This window comes from Sinocyclocheilus grahami, unplaced genomic scaffold, assembly GCF_001515645.1.
Source record: "Sinocyclocheilus grahami isolate Dianchi unplaced genomic scaffold, SAMN03320097.WGS_v1.1 scaffold253.1, whole genome shotgun sequence".
In the NCBI taxonomy this organism is placed as follows: domain Eukaryota; kingdom Metazoa; phylum Chordata; class Actinopteri; order Cypriniformes; family Cyprinidae; genus Sinocyclocheilus; species Sinocyclocheilus grahami.
The window spans coordinates 520,676-527,491 of record NW_015505432.1 but is presented as its reverse complement, the minus strand read 5'-3'; the positions used below and the strand labels follow the sequence as shown (position 1 = coordinate 527,491).

Here is a 6,816-nt window from a genome sequence, read left to right as displayed (position 1 = left end):
TTATTTATAATAAATAAAAATAAAATAATTAGAAAGAATAGAGAATGCTAGTGGTAGAGGCTCTTCTTTCTTTATAAATAAAACAAGTAGTTAGAATAGAAATAGAAATAGAATAGAGAGTGCAAATGTTAGAGGGTCAAGTTTTTTTTAATAATAAAAAACAAGGAGATAAAATTAGAAGTAGCATTAGAATAGCGAGAGCTAGAGCTAGAGGCTCAAATGAAGATGAAAGAGATGTGTTTTCAGCCGTTTCTTGAAAATATTAAGGACTCCGCTGCTTGAATTGAGCTGGGTAGGTTATTCCACCAGGAGGGAACAGTTAATGTAGAAGTCCATGAAAGTTTTATCATAGGTAGAATGCAAAATGTTTCAATACAAGCATTTCAGTCAAATGTAATTTATGCAATATTTCAAACCTTTAACCCACTTGGGAAAATCAACCCAAATATCCGATCTTGTAAGATGTGCTCCCTTTACACAGAGTGCGTGTGATGGTGAAATCGAAAGTGAAAGTAAACGGCGCAAGCGCTCAATCAAAAATATTTAGATGCACCGCATCCTGAGAGCGGCTCCCTGATGCACCAAAATTATATACAATATTAGAATGTTTACAGGAGTGGACATGAAAATCGCAGTAGCGAAACACATGCTGCGGGAGCAGGGGGCAATGGTCAGAGATTCAGCGGGAGCGGGATTAAGAAAACAGCCGATATTAGATATTGCGTGTACACGCTCAAACGTTGTCCTCGCATCACTGAACACCAGAAGAGCTTTCCTTTCTAATTCAGGTGAAGAGTAGCCAAGGCTTTTCTTACTAAATGGACGCAAACTGGTTATAGTCAGCCTTCTCTAGTTATTTATTTAATTATTTAATACTCATTTTAGTTAAGTGCTTAAATTGTAAATATGCATTTATTAAATTATTTTATTTAGTGCATTTGTATTTTGTTGTTTTTGTAGGCTATACAATAAAAGCGTACCAGCCAGAAATAATCACTGAGGGTGCTTCTGAATGAGGGTGCTCTAGTCTTAATGCACATTTTCACATATTTTGTGGCGTGTACACACTCTGTATGTTATAATGAAAGGATTCGATTGTAATCCGCACGGAACAAAAACTGGTGTGTGTCGCAGCCATTAGGTAAACCAGCATACATACATTCATGAGGATGATGAAAGTGTTTTAACTTGAGTAAATCGACCACAGAGTCCAGCGTTTATATTTTTTCTACGAATCTTTGAGTTAACAAACATGTACTAAACATGAGTGGAATTTGCACCGCAGCGCCCCCACACCTTGATGCTCATGACAAGAATAGCACGTATAGTTATCTTTATTGAAGTGAATTAGGTTTAAATCGCCGTCATGCATGAATGAATGAATGATATTTTTGCAATTTTACACATAATAATCCACGATGATCACATTACACAAAACTGAAATTGCATGTCAAAATAACACATTGCCAATATTTTTTGAGACCCCCCCAAAATTTCACAAATCACGTTTTCAGGGGAGCCCATGTCTTATTAAGGGGGGCCAAGCTGCCCCTAGCTCCCCCGTAGTTTGCACCCTGCCGGCCTATTCTTGTAGGTCTAAAAAATAGGACGTATGGTCACCCTACTATATATCCAAATACAAAAGCTGAGTGACAAATCCTACAGAATAATTACTGTTACATAATGTTATTAATTGTGATTGCATTTAACATTAATATTTTCTAAAACAAACAAGCACTATGTAGAAAAATGTTTCATGAAGTTGTACAAGCACTTAACGTTCTGCAGGGGTTTGAAAATGTGATTGGAAGGAAATGCGGAAACTATGCTCATAATGTTCCAGTAGAAGTTACTGTAACGTCTTATAAACATAATAATGTGTTATTGTAATACCCTGCAACAGTACCAGACCATTTTAAAGCGCACTCGGTTCTGGAAATATTTTTTTAAAACGTTTTTGTTAAAGAGTTGAACCAAACCAATCAGCAAAATAGAAAAAAGAAAATCACTGCTAACTTTAAGGGAAAGAACTACAATCCCCATGAAGCATTGTGAATGACAATCAAAATAAAACTAATAGATTCATATGATTATTGATTTCAAGCTGCTATATAAAGTCCATTTAACTTAACGCTTAAGCAGCCTGATATATCTGATCAGTGTTCCCCTAAGCTTCTAAATAAACAACTCTGCAGAAATGCAGCTTTGAATAGCCTATTAGTTTCATTAGTGATGGAAAATAATTAATAGGCTACTGACGACAAACTGGCAAAACAAGCATCTATTCTAGAGTTATGTTCTAATGCTTGAAGCAGGTATTCTGTTTAATTTAGCTTTGTTGGATTCAACAATTACCTGAACTAATCAGATCTCACCTGTCTGAAGAACTCACAAACAGCGCCTTCGAGTGTGTATAGTGTTTAGTTTGACTCTTTATTGAATGATGGACAAATGATCCGGCGATCGATCAGAGGCATGAAATCAGACAAGTTCTGCTTTCCGTAGAGTCACCTGATCTTATACATCGAATGAAAAGCACAGTTCAGAAAAGGAAAACCAAAAGCTTGCTTGTGCTTCCTTTTAACTTGCTGGTACGAGGTGTATGTTTTTGCAGAATGTGCATTATCATCTTCTGTTTTAAATGACATCTGGCATTTTAAATGCGTACACTCTAAAAAAAAAAAGGTTCTTCAGCAGTTCTTTGGATTGGTTAAGGTGCTATATAGCACCTGTAAAAATAGGTGCTAAATTGCACTAAAAGTTGTTCTCCTATGATTACAAGCCAAAGAACTGCTTTTAGTGCTATATAGCACCATTGTTTTTAGAGTGTAGCCTACATATGAAAAACGAAATATAGGCCTATTGTTTGTGTTTATTTTCTTATGGGGAGTTTAAGGTATTTATGATTCAGTAGCAGAGGCATTGAGCTTCCTCAAGGGTTCAGAAACAGGTGAATCCTGCTGGTTGAGATGTTAGAGATGTCTTTATCTCGTGCCAGAGAAATTTCAGTAAAAATGGCTCATGGATTTGTGTATTATAACCATGCAGCAAAATCTGAAGTGTGAATAATGAATGCTCATTTACAATAGCGTAACTTCCCTCATTATGGCAAAAAAATTTTTTTATTATATACGTGTATAAATAAGCAAACAAACGAAATTCTTCTTGTCTTTCACTAGAGCTGTTTTGACAGGAGTCGCTTGTGTTCATTTGTGCTGTACTGTGTTGTCTGTGTGTGTGTTCAGTGTAGTGTTTTCTGTCCTCTACGCTAGATGGCGCTGCTGTGACGGACAGGTGGACCACATGAATGTGACCTCCTTTGAATGAATTGTCAGGTGTTTCTTCAGGTATGAAGCCCACAGAAATGTTTTGCCACATTGATAACATGCGTACAGCAACATGAATCCTCACGTGAACGGTAAAGTACGATGATTGCGTGAAACTCTTCCCACACTGATCATATGCGTATGACTTCTCTCCAGTGTGGCTCTTCATGTGCCCTGTAAGATGTGGTTTCTGTGTGAAGCTCTTCCCACACTGATCGCATGCGTATGGCCTTTCTCCAGTGTGGCTCTTCATGTGCGCTGTAAGATGTGGTTTCTGTGTGAAGCTCTTACCACACTGATCGCATACGTATGGCGTCTCTCCAGTGTGGCTCTTCATGTGCCCTGTAAGATGTGGTTTCTGTGTGAAGCTCTTCCCACACTGATCGCATGCGTATGGCCTTTCTCCAGTGTGGCTCTTCATGTGCCCTGTAAGATGTGGTTTCTGTGTGAAGCTCTTCCCACACTGATCGCATGCGTATGGCCTTTCTCCAGTGTGGCTCTTCATGTGCCCTGTAAGATGTGGTTTCTGTGTGAAGCTCTTCCCACACTGATCGCATGCGTATGGCCTTTCTCCAGTGTGGCTCTTCATGTGCCCTGTAAGATGTGGTTTCTGTGTGAAGCTCTTCCCACACTGATCGCATGCGTATGGCCTTTCTCCAGTGTGGCTCTTCATGTGCCCTGTAAGATGTGGTTTCTGTGTGAAGCTCTTCCCACACTGATCGCATGCGTATGGCCTTTCTCCAGTGTGGCTCTTCATGTGCCCTGTAAGATGTGGTTTCTGTGTGAAGCTCTTCCCACACTGATCGCATGCGTATGGCCTTTCTCCAGTGTGGCTCTTCATGTGCCCTGTAAGATGTGGTTTCTGTGTGAAGCTCTTCCCACACTGATCGCATGCGTATGGCCTTTCTCCAGTGTGGCTCTTCATGTGCCCTGTAAGATGTGGTTTCTGTGTGAAGCTCTTCCCACACTGATCGCATGCGTATGGCCTTTCTCCAGTGTGGCTCTTCATGTGCCCTGTAAGATGTGGTTTCTGTGTGAAGCTCTTCCCACACTGATCGCATGCGTATGGCCTTTCTCCAGTGTGGCTCTTCATGTGCCCTGTAAGATGTGGTTTCTGTGTGAAGCTCTTCCCACACTGATCGCATGCGTATGGCCTTTCTCCAGTGTGGCTCTTCATGTGCCCTGTAAGATGTGGTTTCTGTGTGAAGCTCTTCCCACACTGATCGCATGCGTATGGCCTTTCTCCAGTGTGGCTCTTCATGTGCCCTGTAAGATGTGGTTTCTGTGTGAAGCTCTTCCCACACTGATCGCATGCGTATGGCCTTTCTCCAGTGTGGCTCTTCATGTGCCCTGTAAGATGTGGTTTCTGTGTGAAGCTCTTCCCACACTGATCGCATGCGTATGGCCTTTCTCCAGTGTGGCTCTTCATGTGCCCTGTAAGATGTGGTTTCTGTGTGAAGCTCTTCCCACACTGATCGCATGCGTATGGCCTTTCTCCAGTGTGGCTCTTCATGTGCCCTGTAAGATGTGGTTTCTGTGTGAAGCTCTTCCCACACTGATCGCATGCGTATGGCCTTTCTCCAGTGTGGCTCTTCATGTGCCCTGTAAGATGTGGTTTCTGTGTGAAGCTCTTCCCACACTGATCGCATGCGTATGGCCTTTCTCCAGTGTGGCTCTTCATGTGCCCTGTAAGATGTGGTTTCTGTGTGAAGCTCTTCCCACACTGATCGCATGCGTATGGCCTTTCTCCAGTGTGGCTCTTCATGTGCCCTGTAAGATGTGGTTTCTGTGTGAAGCTCTTCCCACACTGATCGCATGCGTATGGCCTTTCTCCAGTGTGGCTCTTCATGTGCCCTGTAAGATGTGGTTTCTGTGTGAAGCTCTTCCCACACTGATCGCATGCGTATGGCCTTTCTCCAGTGTGGCTCTTCATGTGCCCTGTAAGATGTGGTTTCTGTGTGAAGCTCTTCCCACACTGATCGCATGCGTATGGCCTTTCTCCAGTGTGGCTCTTCATGTGCCCTGTAAGATGTGGTTTCTGTGTGAAGCTCTTCCCACACTGATCGCATGCGTATGGCCTTTCTCCAGTGTGGCTCTTCATGTGCCCTGTAAGATGTGGTTTCTGTGTGAAGCTCTTCCCACACTGATCGCATGCGTATGGCCTTTCTCCAGTGTGGCTCTTCATGTGCCCTGTAAGATGTGGTTTCTGTGTGAAGCTCTTCCCACACTGATCGCATGCGTATGGCCTTTCTCCAGTGTGGCTCTTCATGTGCCCTGTAAGATGTGGTTTCTGTGTGAAGCTCTTCCCACACTGATCGCATGCGTATGGCCTTTCTCCAGTGTGGCTCTTCATGTGCCCTGTAAGATGTGGTTTCTGTGTGAAGCTCTTCCCACACTGATCGCATGCGTATGGCCTTTCTCCAGTGTGGCTCTTCATGTGCCCTGTAAGATGTGGTTTCTGTGTGAAGCTCTTCCCACACTGATCGCATGCGTATGGCCTTTCTCCAGTGTGGCTCTTCATGTGCCCTGTAAGATGTGGTTTCTGTGTGAAGCTCTTCCCACACTGATCGCATGCGTATGGCCTTTCTCCAGTGTGGCTCTTCATGTGCCCTGTAAGATGTGGTTTCTGTGTGAAGCTCTTCCCACACTGATCGCATGCGTATGGCCTTTCTCCAGTGTGGCTCTTCATGTGCCCTGTAAGATGTGGTTTCTGTGTGAAGCTCTTCCCACACTGATCGCATGCGTATGGCCTTTCTCCAGTGTGGCTCTTCATGTGCCCTGTAAGATGTGGTTTCTGTGTGAAGCTCTTCCCACACTGATCGCATGCGTATGGCCTTTCTCCAGTGTGGCTCTTCATGTGCCCTGTAAGATGTGGTTTCTGTGTGAAGCTCTTCGCACACTGATCGCAAGCATATGGCCTTTCTCCAGTGTGGCTCTTCATGTGCCCTCTAAGATGTGGTTTCTGTGTAAAGCTCTTCCCACACTGATCACATGCGTATGGCCTTTCTCCAGTGTGGCTCTTCATGTGCCCTGTAAGATGTGGTTTCTGTGTGAAGCTCTTCCCACACTGATCACATGCGTATGGCTTCTCTCCAGTGTGGCTCTTCATGTGCCCTGTAAGATGTGGTTTCTGTGTGAAGCTCTTCCCACACTGATCACATGCGTATGGCTTCTCTCCAGTGTGGCTCTTCATGTGCCCTGTAAGATGTGGTTTCTGTGTGAAGCTCTTCCCACACTGATCACATGCGTATGGCTTCTCTCCAGTGTGGCTCTTCATGTGCCCTGTAAGATGTGGTTTCTCATGTGAAGCTCAAGATTACATTTGCTTGAGGAACTCTTTCCACACTGAGAGCAGGCTAAAGATTTCTTGGCTCTTTTCTTTAAAAATGTCTTTTTAGTCTTCGAGCGACTCATGATGCTCCTCCTCCACTTCAGTCAGTTCTTCACTCTTCTCGTTCTCTTCCATCAGGTCTGAGTTGAAAGGGAAAAA

The 6,816-nt window shown here is 43.4% G+C and overlaps 1 pseudogene; it reads right to left on the bottom strand.

Moving 5' to 3' along the window:
- Nucleotides 1-2,940: 2,940 nt before the first annotated feature.
- Nucleotides 2,941-6,603, bottom strand: LOC107598619 (zinc finger protein 585A pseudogene; annotated as a pseudogene).
- Between the last annotated feature and the right edge of the window lie 213 nt (nt 6,604-6,816).